Here is a 16768-nt window from a genome sequence, read left to right as displayed (position 1 = left end):
TACATACCTGGGGAGCCGAGAGCCCCCTGCCTAAAGCCTAGAGCTATCTTGATTTGTCTACGGACCCTGCTAGCCTGGCTTAAATACTGCTTGCCAGTTATCCTGTGAGTCTGGAAAGATCCAGGCCCAGTAGACCCTCAGACTGTCTGCAGACCTGCAAACGCAGCCTGCTAGCTGCCAGACTGTGTCAGAAGCTGCATGGACAAATCCTTCTCCTGCACCTGGAATCCTGCCAGCTGACCATCCCTGGACACACACAGCATCCAGAAGCTGCAGCACCGAGGCAGAGACCACATCAGGAGAGAAGGTTAGAGAAATACTGTTACCCCAGAGACTGGGAACCCTTATCAATTCCCCTGTAAGCCGGGACAGATCTCCAGCTTCATCAAGACCCCAAATACTGGGCACACGCTGTGACAGATTCCCAGGAGGGTGATTAAGGATTAATACCTGAGAAGAACACACCTAAGCAAGCTTTAATTCCTTTGTAATATAAGTTACCTCTGCCTGAAGAGCACACACAGTTTCAGTCCTTGCTGGGCAGACACTAGAGTTGTTGAGAGGCATTAAGCCTAAGGGAATCTTTCTCTCTGTCTATAGTTGTTGATAATTTGATATTTCCATTTAATAATCAATCCCTGTAAATATATCCCAAGCTGTTATCATAAACTTGCAAACAAACCCTGGATTTCATGGTGGTTGGGGGTGGTACAAATTTGTAAATATTAATTTTAATAAATAGTTTTATAAAAAATCAAAACCGCCTCAAATTCATTTCTCACCTCCCCCTTACAGGGGAGGAATAGAGAAATCCCCTCCACGACAAAGGTGTCCAGAGAAGGGTGACAAAGCTGGTGAGAGGCCTGGAACACAAACCCTGTGAGGAGAGGCTGAGGGAGCTGGGGTTGTTTAGCCTGGAGAAGAGGAGGCTCAGGGGTGACCTCATTGCTGCCTACAACTACCTGAAGGGACATTGTAGCCAGGTGGGGTTGGCCTCTTCTCCCAGGCAACCAGCAACAGAACAAGGGGACACAGTCTCAAGTTGTGCCGGGGGAAGTCTCAGCTGGATGTTAGGAAGGAGTTCTTCCCAGAGAGAGTGATTTCCATTGGAATGGTTTGCCCAGGGAGGTGGTGGAGTCACTGTCCCTGGAGGTGTTCAGGAAAAGCCTGGATGAGGCACTTAGCACCATGCTCTAGTTGACTGGATAAGGCTGGGGCATAGGTTAGACTGGATGATCTTGGAGGTCTCTTCCAACCTGATTGATTCTATATCCTATTCTATGGAAAACTCTTTGAGGTGATAACCAAACAAAACTGCCATTTAGATGTCATGCTGCATCATTTTATATCTCACTTGGTATTCCTGGAATTGTTGGAAGTCATTCCATCAGTTGGATAGTGGGGCACCTAAGATAAGGTAATGGGTCAGGTTACATCCTTACCATGACAGGTTTTTGGGAGCCCTGCTCAGCAGAACCACACATTTAGATTAGGCTCATGCTGAATTTGAGAAAAGCCTGCTTAACTATTGCTTACTTAAAATCCAGAATGGAGAAATTATACTAGTGTCAAAAGACAATAGGAGTTACAAAACAGATTTAAATCACCTCCATACTCTTTAGGGGTTTGGTGTGTAAAGTTTCACCAGCTCCATTTCTCCTGAGATCAGGAGATCAGGATTGCTACCTGCAAATAAATGAGACAATGACCTGTTTGAAGGTCACAATCATTATGTTGCTGTACCTAATTCTAGGATTTTTTTTCTTCCAATTTCTAGTTCAGAAAGATGAGAAAGCACAAGAAATTTGTTCCTACTTTCTTTTAACATTATCTTTGAGTGATAAATAAATTTCCTATAGACAGGACATTTTTGAGCCCACATCAGGCCCTTGCAAGCTACCTTGCTCTGCTCAGAAGCATGTAGTGGCACTCAGGTTTCTTCTCTTCCTCCTGCCCCATTGCTGCTCGTCCAGCATTTGGTTTTAAAACATTGTGGTGTTAAAAGGTTACCACCTCCTAAGTTTGACATAGTCTGAATTCATTGCTTGCCCTAGGTTCAATCTATCCTGGCTGAGCTTCGATGCAAAGAAAGTTTTGCAGTGCCAAAGCTTTATCTGATGGATTGAAGACTACACTAATGACTGTTTGAGACTATTCCCTCATTTTGTTTCTTTCTGACTGCAAAATCCCAAGTGCAGCTGCAGCTTGCAATCCCAAGTGCTAGCTAGTTTTTAGCAACTGCATCTGCTGAGGAATTTCAAACTGAGCCTAGTTTTCCTGCTCTCCTGCTTTCATCAAAGGAAGAATAGATCCTCTTACTTGATGTTAGGGAGTCACTGCAAACTCAGTACCTCTGTTACTGCCCCAAATCTGAGAAAAGGCTGGATAGTACATGAGGGGGTTTTATGGCTCTGCTAAGCCTGCTGTATTAGCAAAGTCAGGAATTGTTCTTCCTGTGAGTTGCACAGCCAAGTGCTGCAGTGATGTATAGCATCAATTAATATATCATTCACATAGCATAAAGCAATATCCATTAGGACAATAGAAAGTAATGTTTTATGATTTTCTTAGTTCATATTAGTAAACACAGATTGCATTAAAAGCTGTTTCAGTTTTATGTTTTTAATGTTTATATATGAAATAATACCCTAAACTACAGAAGTCAATGATTTTCTGACACTGCAAAAATTAGCTGTCTGCAGATCAGCTTAATTTAAAGGCTTTCTGTCTTATTTGAAAAGGTTAATAAAACTGTGGCTAAAGAAGACCCTGTGAACCTACTTATTAGGATTTCAAAAGCTCTCTGACAAGTTTTTATAAGATGAGAGTAGGAAATAAAATAATTACGAATGAGACGATAGTCAAAGCTCATAAAGAAATTAAACCACACTTTAAAATCTGACAGTTTCACTTTGTTTTAATAATTTTTCTGCCATGGTCACATGTGACTGCATTAAAAAAGAAAAAAAAAAGTGACTACTGTACAATCTTTCTTCATCCAGGCCTCATGCTACTATATGGAAAAGTTCTTTTAAAAACTTTCTAGTCCATGCAAGAAAAGGAACTAAACCAGATTTAGTAATAAGGAATGAAATAAAGGAAATAAAACTAATTTAATGCCAATTTAAAATTTAGAGTAGTGATTTAAAATCTGTGTGACACAAATACCAGGTGCTATGTTTAACCACTCTGTCCTGATTTTGCTGGGACAGAATCCCAGGCCAGCCATGGGCTGCAGGCCCATGACTTGAGTTGACCTATAGGTGTATCCCAGACAGTGAGCATCACGCTCAGTATAAAGGAGGAAGGTTGCTTAGGAGAGGGGTCTCTTGCTAGAGCCTCCTTCTTGGATTCCACCTCACCCATTTCTTGCTTTTGAGGACTGCTTTCCTGGATATTGTAACTTCCATATTTTTTCTAAGCTGAGTAAATCTTTATGTTCTTTATATTGGCATTGCTATCAGTTTTGCTATTTCATTAAGTCTGCTTTCATTTCAACCTGTGAGCTGCTTTTTCCTCCTTCTTCTTCTCTACTGGACAGGGGTCACTGGGTGATAGAGCTGTAGTTTAATGTCTGATAGAGGCTGAATATAGACACGCTGTCAGATGCCTGTGCTCACAAACTCTGTGTAGGGTTTGCCAGCTCAGGATTTGGGCTGATGGATGAAATAATGCCCCATGCATATGCTGAGATGGCTAAAGACAGAGAGAGTTTCAGTAAAGGATGTCATGTGTTTGTTGTCAATGTGTTGAATGAACATTTGCCCTCTGGAGTGTATCTATATTTCAATAGATGATCATCTTTTCCAAGCATTTCCATTTTGCCCTCAGTATAGTATATGACAAGCTTTTATTTTGCTACTGATGATGACATTGCCTCAGACTGTGCTGCATTTCATGGGAGCAGACTGTCTGCAGCATAATGAAGACCATTCCATCTCAGCAAACGATGGACAGGTACAGCTTTCATGCAGCACAGTAATTTAAAATATAAAATAGATACTAATGATGCTCTGAAAGGTGGGCACAGCACATTTTGTCATATCCACTGTGGACTTCCTCATTAATTTTATCTGGAAACAATGTAAAGCTGTACAGGCATGCACACACACAATTACTCTCCATATAATCACAGTTTCATTGCAGGGATAATGGCCTTGGTATGGAAATCACCTTGACTAAACCAGATAAATGGTTTCTATACCTTGGAACAGCTTCCTTCCTTACAGAAAGTCAGAAGCAGCACCAGCTTTCTGTTTACCAGATAGAATGAATGCATTATTAAACACTGGAAGACTTTTCCTTAACCCACATATGCACACATCTGAACCACGCTAATATTTCATGTGTATAATAAAATACCAAAAATGCTGACAGCACAGCATCAAATCCACTAAAGCACATTCCCGATGGTGCTTCATGTACACTCATCATTGCACAAGAGATTGCAGTGATGTCAGAAGTGTCAGGCCAGAGTGACATGCTACGGTATTAATCTTAATCCCTGTTTTAGATTAAGTGTTTCACACACCTCTTGCAGCATGAAACTAGGTCTAGATTAAAAATATGCATGCCTATACAGCTGGGAGAAGAAATGGCATCTCACTGTGTAGATAGAATCACAGAATCAGTCAGGGTTGGAAAGGACCACAAGGATCATCTAGTTCCAACCCCCCTGCCATGGGCAGGGACACCCTACCCTAGATCAGGCTGGCCACAGCCTCATCCAGCCTGGCCTTAAACACCTCCAGCCATGGGGCCTGAACCACCTCCATGGGCAACCCATTCCAGGCTCTCACCACTCTCATGCTCAACAACTTCCTCCTCACATCCAGCCTGAACCTACCCATCTCCATCTTTGCTCCATTCCCCCTAGTCCTGTCACTCCCTGATCTCCTGAAAAGTCCTTCCCCAGCTCTTTTGGAGCCCGCTTCAGATACTGAAAGGCCACAAGAAGGTCACCTCGGAGCCTCCTCTTCTCTAGACTGGACAGCTCCAACTCTTTCAGTCTGTCCTCACAGGAGAGGTGCTCCAGCCCTCTGATCATCCCACTGGCCCTTCTCTGGACACGCTCCAGCACGTCCACATCCTTCTTGTAATGGGGGCCAACAGAGACTGTGGTTTCACTGGTGTAACTCTGTCTGTGCTCACAATTTTTCCTTTTTAGTTTAGATATACCAAGAAAAGTTGAAATGCACTGAATAGAAAGAAGCAGTTATATTAATTCCACCTAGACTAGAAAAATGCCAGTGGTCACATTAATTCTACTGTTAAAGTGCTCCAAAGTTAGCAAAATACTTTCTTTTGAGTGCCTGGAAGATTCTGTATTTCAAAGTAGAAATGTACTCAATATTGGTGTAACTGGATAGAGGGGGCTCTGCTGACATGAGCAGTCCACATCGTGCAGCAGTGGCTTTTGCCCACTCAGGCAGAGAAGTGTGCTAGAAGCAGAAGTCCTTAGCCCTGCCTGCTCATCTTACTGTCCCAGGGAAGCATGTAAGGCACACAGGATCACAGGATGTCAAGGGATTGGAAAGGACCCAAAGAGATCATCGAGTGCAACCCTCTTGCCAGAGCAGGACCATAATCTAGCTCCAGTCACAGAGAAATGCACCCAGACAGGTTTGAAAGTCTCCAGGGAAGGAGACTCCACAACCTCTGTGTGGAGCCTGTCCCAGTGGTCTGTGACTCTTACAGTAAAGAAGTTCTCCCTCGTGTTGAGGTGGAACTTCCTGTGCTGCAGCTTATATCCATAGCTCCTTGTCCTATCCCAGGGAGCAAGTGAGCAGCGTCTGTCCCCCTGCTCCTGACTCCCAGCCCTTAGATGTTTATAAACATTTATTAAATCCCCTCTCAGTCTTCTCTTCTCCAGACTAAAAAGCCCCAGGTCCCTCAGCCTCTCCTCATCAGGCAGTGCTTCCAGTTCCATAATCATCCTTGTAGCCCTCCGCTGGACCCTCTCCAGCAGATCCCTGTCCCTCTTAAACTGGGGAGCCCAAAACTGAATGCAGTAGTCAAGATGGGGTCTCACCAGGGCAGAGTAGAGGTGGAGAACACCCCAGGATCCCATTGGCCCTCTTGGCTATATGGGCACATTGCTGTCCCATGGATAACTTGTTATCCACCAGCACTCCCAGCTTCTTCTCCACAGGGCTGCTCTCCAGCATATCAAGATCGAGAGAACCAGAAAGGTTCTCCACCTACAGAGACCTTTCTAAACCCTTTTTGGTGAGTAATTTCCTCTTCCCTATCCAGAGACATAAGAGCAATGTTACAGAAGATGCCCCAGACAGCACTTGTATTTTTGGTGATTCAGGCAGCAGAGGAATTACAGCAGCAAGCACTTGAAGTAATATTCGGCAGAGCGTTGGGTGCCTGATGAGGCCACACTCTTCATCCAGAGGATGAAGCTGCAGCTCCTCATCTAGGACATACTTCCTTGGCTGACAAGAAGCTAGGAAATCTATAAATACCTGAGAAAGCAGCATTTTGTGATCCTTCAAAGCGCTCCAGAGCCTGACTACAATGTTTAATAATTGGTGTAAAATCCCTCCGAATCAGGCTGAGAAGCAGCATAATGAAATGCCAGACAATGTCACTGCGAGTCTATAGTGGAAAATGCAGGCAAAACAATGTCAGTGGATGTCGGCATAGACAATGTTATGATTTGAGGAAAGGCAAAATGCTGTCAATGGGAGTCTATATGCTGTAGATAGCATTACCACAGTATGTGAATAAAGGCAAAATGATGTCAGGGCAATACACAATATGCTCAAGACAGAATACATTTAGTCTGAATAGAAAATCTGTCATGTAAAATAGCTGCATTGATTCTCATCTTCCACAGTGATGTGTTGTCATTTTTTTACCCTGACTGTCTTTTTTATTCAGATTTGCCCTATAGTCTAATCTGCTTTGGGATTTTTTTTCCCCCACATTAACGCTTCCTTTACCTGCCCTAAGTGAACTTGCTACCATTGACTTGTTTATCTTTGGATTATTTTATTTAAAAGAAAAACAAATTTGAAGCAAAACCCACACTAAAAAATCACCAGCTACATCTACACCAGAGTTAGCAGGTCCAAGGTGTGAATGCCTGTCCTTTCACTGAACTTCACAGACAGAAACAAAATAAATATGCCAGTGAAATACCTGGATTTACATGGAACACATAGGTGCCCAGACAGAATTCTAGTCACATGGAATTGCTGGAGCAGCTCCAGAGGAGGGCCACAAAGCTGATCAGGGGACTGGAGAACTTCCCCTATGGGTATAGGCTGAGAGAGTTGGGGCTGTTCAGTCTGGGGAAGGGAAGACTCTGGAAGGACCTTAGAGCAGCCTTCGAGTACCTGAAGGAAGCTTACAAGAAAGCTGGGAAGGGACTTTTGACAAGGGCTTGTAATGGCAGGATGAGAGGACATAGATTGAAGCTTAAGGAAGGCAGATATAGACTGGAGATCAGGAAGAAATTCTTTCTATTGAGGGTGGTGAGACACTGGAACAGGTTGTCCAGGGAAGTTGCTCATTGGATGCCCTCTGCCGGGAGGTGTTCAAGGCCAGGCTGGATGAGGCCTTGAGCAACCTGTTCTAGTGGAAGGTGTCCCTGCCCATGGCATGGGGGTTGGAACTGGATGGTCTTCAAGGTCCCTTCCAACCTAAACCACTCCACAAATCTATGAATCTATGAAATGATGTTACTGAGAGTCAAGTAGATGGTGTTATTTTTTTCCCCATAATTGCATGGGTTTTCTACCTAAAATACCTCCAGCTGTCACCTCATGTGACTTACCCTTCCATAAAAAGCAGCCTTATGTCCAAATGAAGTTGTTTAAATGTCTTTATTTTTCTTCAGTGTAAGACTCTTAAACTTGGCCCAAGTAATTTCTAGTTTTCATTGCAAGCTTCCTAATGTCAATCAAATCTTCGTGGCCTAAACTGTCAAGTCATTTCTGTAAGGCAGTGATGATTCAGTTGCCAGGGAAAATTATATATTTCCTGTGTATTTTGGACCCATTTTGCCCTCGTCACTAAACTGCAGCTCACGTCAACTTCCCCAGAAGCCCCGACATTGTAAAGGTTAAGTTTCCCCATGGACCCTGCTTTTCAAAGCAGAGTATCTGTACTTATTGATTAAAGGTTCTAAAGTAGAGCACATAATTACTGAAATTATAATCAATCAAGGACAGCACTGAAACTCTCTACCTTCTCCAGCCCATTTATAGCTGACAATATTCTCATTCAGTGTTCTATTCTCAAGAGTGTATTTACTCTGACCACCAGCAAGTCTACCTACAGATATTAGCAAGTAATGGTGTGTAATTGGAGTAGGTCAGCAAACTGAAGCAGTTGATGGTGAGATCCATGCAGTGATGCTATGTGTGGTGGATGTTTTTCCTTTGGGTGAGCTTCAGTCTTCCCCCCCTGGCAGATGACTCTCTCATGTATGTGGTTCATAGCTTTCCAATTGTCTGCTTATTTGCTTGCATCTGTAGGATTTTGGCTTCTTGAAGGTCACAATGTTCACACTGACATTTATCACACACACCTGAGAAGGGTGTGACACTGGACACTGGAATGGGCTGCCTGGGGAGGTGGTGGAGTCGCCGTCTCTGGGGCACTTCAAGGCAAGGTTGGATGTGGCACTTGGTGCCATGGTCTGGCCTTGAGCTCTGTGGTAAAGGGTTGGACTTGATGATCTGTGAGGTCTCTTCCAACCTTGGTGATACTGTGATACTGTGATACTGTGGGTCACCTGCCTTCCTGTGGGATCCCACATGGACATTTGGCAGCACTGTGAACCAAACTAATATCCAGCACATAGTGGAAAGTAAGGAATTTGTTTTAAGTGCCAGTGTTACTGCTCTGACTCAACTCACAGAAGGAGGTACAGCCTCTATATAGAAGGTTTCATTTTCTGAAAGCCCAGTTCAGTTTGAGTCAAAAGCAAGGTTTTGAAATGATGGAGGAAAACAGTTACAAAGTTCAGACTTATCTGGTGTGCGCAGGCTGGATACCTGGACTTTGAAATTTGGCTTTCTACTGTAGGGACACCATTGTAGAGGGACCCCTGGAGCACAAACCTTCTAAAGCAACAGAAGGGGAAATTTTTGAGGAACTGCCCACTGGCTCCTTCTCCTCCTGCCTGAAATGCTGGAAAGCTGTTCACTCAAGAGAGACAGAGACCTGCTGGAGGGAGTCCAGCAGAGAGACACGAGGTTGACTGGGGGATTTGAGCATCTCCCCTACAAACAGACTGAGAAACCTGGGGCTGTTTGGTCTGGAGAAGAAAAGACTGAGAGGAGAGCTTGTCAATGACTATAAATGTCTGAGAGGTGGGTGTCAAGTGGCTGGGGCCGATCTCTTTCCAGAGGTCAGCAACAATAAGACAAGGAGCAACAGCTACAAACTGGAACATAAAAGGTTTCTCCTCAACATAAGAAACTTCTTTACAGCGAGGGTGCCAGAGCCCTGGCACAGGCTGCCCAGGGAGGTTGTGGAGTCTCCTTCTCTGGAGACTTTCAAAACCTGCCTGGAAGCATTCCTGTACAAGACTACCCTAGGGAATCCTGCTTTGGCAGTGGAGTTGGACTCTGATCTCTGGAGGTCCCTTCCAACCTCTAAAGTTCTGTAATTCTATCAGTTAGAATTTTGAAAGCTTGGCTGGTATGGGAGCTGAGATCTACTGTGTCAACAAGGTGCAAAACTGGACAAAAATAACTGGCAGAAAGAGCTGATACAATCTTGGGGATTAGGCAATCTAAATGAGCTGCTCAAGTGGTGGGAAGACAAATTACACAGAAAGGCCAGTTTTAGACAGAGCCTTGACTATTCCACCTTCCTTGCAAACATTTTGATAATCAGCATTCTTTGGAAAAGATAAATTCCATGGGAATACATCTGTTGCTCCACATACAGCTTTGCAAAAGTACTACAGCATGTTTAAACAAAGAAAAATTCCATCCAGTCACAGTAGTCCTTAGGTTGTTGTGCAGAGAATCTTAGCTCAAATTTTTCTTGCTTTTGCTGCATTTCAACTTTTATTTTACATTAGTATACTGTTCCCATGCTTAATTTGCCTCTCATCTGGATAATGATAATGAGCTGTTATTGACTAGCATTTCCAGTTCAGTGCAGTGAGCATTGGGTAGTATTCATAAAACGTTCCTCATCTGCCAGCTGAAATTGGTAGTGGTTTTGAGGCAAAAGGCCAGCTTCATCAAAAGGATAATGGGCAGATATATTTTTTGTTTGGTTGGGGTTTTTTTGAATTTTAATGACCAAATTGCATTGGCATTCTTTGTTTATCTATTTTTGAATTCTATCAGATAGCTTTAGGGATAACTACCTAATTTCTATATTTATAGGAAACTGGCACAAATTGAGAAAACAGAACAATTCTATGTTTATGAGGCATGAATTCTCACAGTAAATGTCAATATATTGTGCATTAATACACAGGAATTCTACAGTAAAGCACATATATATTAAATGTGAGTTTCTTCTGCATGGAACCTCCAGCTTGGTTATTTTATGTGATAGTGGTTCACACCAGAGTCCTCCTGGAGAGTATAAGACCCAGCTGTATCCAGCACTCCTCAGTTCTGAGAGATTCTCTTCCACCTTGCCACACTACCCTTCCATCCAAACCCTGCTGATGGAGGGTCCTGGGCAGGGGCCTTGTGCTCACATGGGAGTTTGCACTCTGAAGGAGTCTGTTAGAGCAGAAGAGAAGTGCAAGCAGAAGAGGGCTGGTGACAAGTGTCAACCTCCAATGATTCTCAAGGAGTATCCAGAAAGCAGGACACTCCATCCATGTGAGGAGCTAAGAAGGAGATCTGTCTGAGCTGCTTCGCACCAAAGGCAGACTAGGTTTCAAATACAGCCTGCACACGTCAGTTTACTCATAGAATCATAGAATGATAGGGGTTAAAAGTGACCTCTAGAGAGGTCACTTCCAGTCCAACACTGATGCCAAAGGGTAAGGCCTGGGTAAGGCCACATAAGAATACACACAGGCAGGCTTTCTAAGGTAACTGTGTTCCAGATGTGAAATCTTCCCCAGACCATTACGGAAAATAAGAACTGGATGTCACTTCATTTGCAGTATGTATAACTTCTGCCTCTGTCCACTTGGATCTCATGCTTAAATTTAGTATGGAATCTCCTCTCCTAGTGAATGCCTTGGAAATATGAGAAATTGTGGGTTTTCCACACTGAAACTGGTTGAGAAACACACTACAGAGAACCCTGGATTAAGCTGCAAGAGGACTGTGCTGCTCAGATGCAGCACCAATGGGGAGAGGCATTTGCTTGTCCTTTGGAGACAATGAAGAGGAGAAGCACTCATGTTTAAAGCACTGCCTGGGGTCAGTGGATAGTTCTTATAGAAAAGAATCTATTTCTGAGTCTTCTGAGAGGGTTCTGCATGAATGTCTGAAGACCTGTATAGGTGAATTTTAAGATGATTGTTCAACCTTGTATAACAGTGTACTGATTCTGGGCTTCTTCAAGCTGAAGCACAAGTATTAGAGGGCAGATCATCAAGTGACTTAGTTCTTCAGCTGTTCGTGCTTTGCCTTTATTTGTTCAAGTCAAAGTGCTTCCTACACAACTTATGTGAGGCAAGAGCTTAATAACCTATTTCTTCTGCTTCTTGGAAATGTGGTATCTCCAGACTCTTCTGTGTTCCAGATAAGGAGACAGAAATGATGCCTGGATTTCAGAAATCTCTCAGAGAACATCTACCCAGGAAAAGCCTGGCACTTTGAGCTTGCAGCACAAATGTGGCTTCTACTGTCTTGAAATCTGTTAAAATGAAGATTGTGTCAGGCAGGAAAAAATATTCCACCCTTTAGGTAAAGCAATGGCTGTGCATAAACTACCTCAGTTGAAGAGACATGAGCTGAATCACATCCACTTCTCCTCCCTGGTATGGATGCTAAGCTCCACAAAGCACTGTAGCCTCATTGCTCTCCCCTGGATACTATCCTATTGGTAGCAAGAAACACTATGTAACAGACAGAGGCATCCAGAGGAACAGTAATGTGAGCTTTGGTGCACGTGTGCTATGGAGCATGTTCTTGAAAACATCAACAGAGATAATCCCCTGTGAAACAATCCTGATCAAAGAACAGGTACAGGTTGTGGTATATAATCATGTAGCAGTCATTCTGGTCCTGAAAACCAGAAATCTCTGAGATGATGACCAAAAGTGATTCACTGCATGGCTCTGCACAAATCTTTTCATTTTCTTGTAGCTCAGCCTTGTCACCTGTAAAGCATGGTTAATAATTTTCCTAGTCCTCTGCTCATGAGGATAATGGACAAAGATACCAGGAATTTCAGTACAGCTGATCAAAAGTTCTCAAATGCAAAATGCTGTGTGGGTAAACAATTTGGTCATTGGGGGAGATTTAGCCAAACAGAAGAGCTGAAAGGTTTCATGAAGTGCTTCCTCGTAGATACACCCATCAAGGCTTGCTGAGGTTGCAGGCGTGGGTGAACATGTTTAACCTAGTTGTGAACTCTGTGGAAGGCTGTGGAGCCTAAGGCATTGCTCAGCCTACACTAAGCTCTCAGAATTCTTAGAAGAAGTTCAGGAAAAACGAGGATAAAAGATGAATGAAAACACTGGTCAAGAAAGGTGATATTAAGGTCATCAATAATTTCTTTATCCATCCCTCTCCAAACATCTAGCATTAGTAAGGGATATTTGTTCACAGCTGAGATGTGCAACTCTTCACTAATTTGCTGGTGGAGTTTCAGGAGCTTCTTCGAGAGTGTTTTTGTAATTAACAAATTTCTGGAAAGAAATGCAGAGAAAGCATTTATGAAATATAATCACATTTTGCTAATTTTGTTTTGCCTTTCTGAAGGAGACTTACCTTTTCTTAATTCAAAGTGAGCTCTTCCACCTCTCTGTATGCAGAAGTGTGACTGAGGAGCATAGCAATCCACACATCTTCCTGAAACCAGGAGTTGACTACAATGCAGTGCAAGTCTGACCCACATAGAAGCTTTTAATGTAACTTTTCTCTAAAAGAGAAGGAATTACTTCAGGATAAAAGGCTTTGACTGTGTTTTAAGAAACATAAATCCTTTATTAATGCTTTGAATAATAATTGTGAGAAACAGTTTAGTTGTTTGGTTAATTATCCTTTTTGCTCTCTCACCTCTTAATGTGATGATGTTGGGTTCACTTCTAGGGAAGCATTAACTGGACATGGCTAATAAATTATGATATAAAGAAAACAGCTTCAGAAATGAACCTTCTGAGCTACTTTTGCCTCTGTCATGTATACACAGTAGGTTTTGGCAACTAATTGGTATCTACTGAGATACAGCTTTTGCTCTGACCAAACATTACTAGCTGTTGTTTTCTTTTAATCTACATGCAGCAAGTCCAGGGTTTCATGAAAACTTTGAAAAACTTTGTAGTCTAATAAGACTCTGCCATAGTGCCAAGCATCTTCCTCGTTTGTTTTCCCAAGGGTTTTATTGCAATGAGCATTTTTGTGTGTCCATGGCACAGTTTCCCATTTACACAAAAAAGGCTCCATCCCACTCTCTGCGCAATACCATTTGCACCCCAGCTTGTCATCCCTTTCCACTGCCAGAGCTGGACTTGCACATAGGAGAATGAGACTTTCATTTCAGTCTTTGTGCCATCCTGATACCTTCTCCACCCCCACATAATTTTGTGTTAAGATCCTAAAGTTATCTGCTGTTTGCAATGATTCTTTTTTCCTAACAGCAGCTGTGGCAGTTTATCTTAGACAAGGTCCAGATTCTGGAGTAATTATTGTGAGTTTATTGGATGTGTGATCTGCCCCACTAGTGAAACCATCATTCAGAAGTGCAACCTTTTACCTGATTTACCTTGGCAGGTACTAGAGATGAGGTCCTGATCTAACTTGCTGTCAAGGCTTAGCAGTGTAATACACATTTTTGTAGTTGAAAAGAAGGCTGAAAGCTGTAGAGCACAACATGCAAAACCTAAATATGAAGTTTCTGCAGTTTGAATTCAGAGCTCTTTCACATGTGTACTTTTATATTGTTCTTACATACATGATCTGCCTGCAATTTTTCTCAAATCCCTGATTTGTTCACTGAACAGTAGGCACTGAATAGTTCCCATAAATCTACCTCTCAGTTTCCATAAAAATACCACTTAAAATTCTCCCTCTTTTGCTAGGGCTGGAGGCAATGAGAGATGTTGAGGTACTGTAAAGTGTCCAGAGAAGGGCAACAAAGCTGGTGAAGGGCCTGGAACACAAACCCCATGAGGAGAGGCTGAGGGAGCTGGGGTTGTTTAGCCTGGAGAAGAGGAGGCTCAGGGGTGACCTCATTGCTGCCTACAACTACCTGAAGGGACATTGTAGCCAGGTGGGGGGGTGGCCTCTTCTCCCAGGCAACCAGCAATAGAACAAGGGGACACAGTCTCAAGTTGTGCCAGGGAGGTCTAGGCTGGATGTTAGGAGAAAGTTCTTGCCAGAGAGTGATTGCCATTGGAATGGGCCGCCCAGGGAGATGGTGGTGTCACCCCTGGAGGTGTTCAAGAAAACATTGGATGAGGCACTTAGTGCCATGGTCTAGTTGACTGGATAGGGCTGGGTGCTTGGTTGGGCTGGATGATCTTGGAGATCTCTTCCAGTCTGGTTGATTCTATGATTCTATAAACATCCAAATCTCCAGGAAGTGTTCAGCTAAGCAAAGTACCAGCATATTTTCCTCTTTCTTTGTTCCTGTGCCTACTTCTCTTGAGTGGTTGCCTTTCAGATCCAGCAAACAAATGAGCCCTTCTTCACCACAGGCTGCACAGGCTCAACCTGTGTCCTGCACAAGGCTGAGTCCAGTGGGGGGAAAAAACGCCCTCTATGTGATCATGCAATTAAATATAGTATGCTAAGGCTTACGCACAAGGTGGGGGACTAATTAAGACTACCAAAGCAACCTTCATTCTGAAATTTCCTAACTTTTTCCACTCCAGCTCCTACTGTGTTAGGGAATTCAGCTGCCAAAGTCTACAAATTCCCCATTAAGCATGAGTTTGAGTTTTCTGCATGAGTTTGAGTTTTCTGGGGGAGGGCCACAGGCTGACATTTTTGTGTAGAGGTGCAGACAGAGGCAGACCCTGGGCAGAGAGCAAGGGATCCACTGAATCCTCTCTACCAAAGCACAGAGCTGCTAGCGCTTTTGAACAAAGTGCCTGTAAGAATTCCTTCAAATGGCTAAGCCATGGCATTTTCCCTTAATTGCATTTTCAGAGCTGTCTAAACCAGTCTAGCTGAAACTTTCCAGAAAAATGTTACTTGAGACACCTGGCATGGAAAAATTCAGTCCAAGCAATTTAAAGCTGCAAAATTATAAGCAACTAAACCCAAAATCTTGCAATGGTAAATGTCAGGCAATTTTAGCTACTGATGATACTACCAGCTTTGTCTGTTGCGAGGGGAAAGAGAGACAACAAGAGAAGAAAAAAGGAAGACAGAATTATAAATGATAAAAGGAGAAACATTTCCTACTGGAAGAGGTGAGTTTTAAGAGATTTTTGGATGTGAATTAAAGGAAGTTTGACAGATGAGGTCATGGAGACTGTTTAATATGTTGGGAAGTGGCATGAGTGAGGGCATAAAGCTGAGATTGAGTAAGGGAAGGAAAAGAGCAAAGCAAGTCTATTGAAGGATGTTCTGAGGAGGCAGATGGAAGAAGAAGAAATGTGGAATAGCGCAAAAAAAAATCAGAGTTTTCCCTGTTGTGATCTTAAATTTAAAATAATACATAAACCAAAATCTGGCTTCACTTGGGATGTTCCTGTACTTTGTTGACAGGTAGGTGTTGACAGGACATCCTATTTAAATGTAGGAGGGAGACAGCCTAAACCCACTTCTTGTAGTTGCAGCTCATTTCTAAATAAAAATTTTCTCAAGGTCCTTATTCCTCCTAGTACTGCTGACTTCAGTAGAATTCAGAAACAGAAAACATCTCAAAGGCAGAATCTGACTTCCAGATAAATGTTTATAACCAAATGCCCAGTTTTGAGTTCCTTGACTTCTTTGGGGACTTCTGAAGGTCTGTGTACTGCCGAGCCAGTGGCAGCTATCATTCTACATCTTTCTTCGCTTGGCAGGGTCCAGTCCTTCAGCTCTTGAGAAGTAGTCTTCAATCATTTGAGAAGTCCTTTTGACTGACATTGGTCATGTTTAGTTTTGTGACAAAATTCTCAAGAAACAGTCTTTATTCACCTTAGTTTTGCAAATGCATGAGTGTTAATCTTAACTAAGTATTGAATTTCCTATTAGTTTTCCTGGTGCAGTACTGACTCTCCTATCTATCACTATCCCAGATCCTGGGGACTTTGAACTCCATGTTATTTACAAAAAGCATTTTTCTCCATTTACATGCTAGGATCATATTTATTTGGGAACTGCTTGGAAATCTGTCATTATGGTGTTTGTGACAGCTTGACAAGGCCTGTTGCCATGGAAAAGCTTTGTGATGTTGTGTAAATATATTCCTAGGTCAAAAGTTCTATGTATTTTTTGGACATGGATGCTAAAGGGAAAAGAGAATGACTAAACATTAAAAAAAAGAAGAAGAATAAAAAATAACAATAATAGCTAACATTTGATATTATATTTCTGCTTGGTAACCAAACAAACAATTTCTCAGAGCATTTGATTTGTGCAGTAACAGTCCTGCTAGCCATGAAAGTTCATTTATTTCTGAGGTTCACCCCCATCCTTAAAATATTCTTACTACCAGTCAT

This window comes from Pogoniulus pusillus, chromosome 15 (assembly GCF_015220805.1).
Source record: "Pogoniulus pusillus isolate bPogPus1 chromosome 15, bPogPus1.pri, whole genome shotgun sequence".
NCBI lineage: Eukaryota > Metazoa > Chordata > Aves > Piciformes > Lybiidae > Pogoniulus > Pogoniulus pusillus.
This window is presented reverse-complemented; position numbering follows the sequence as displayed.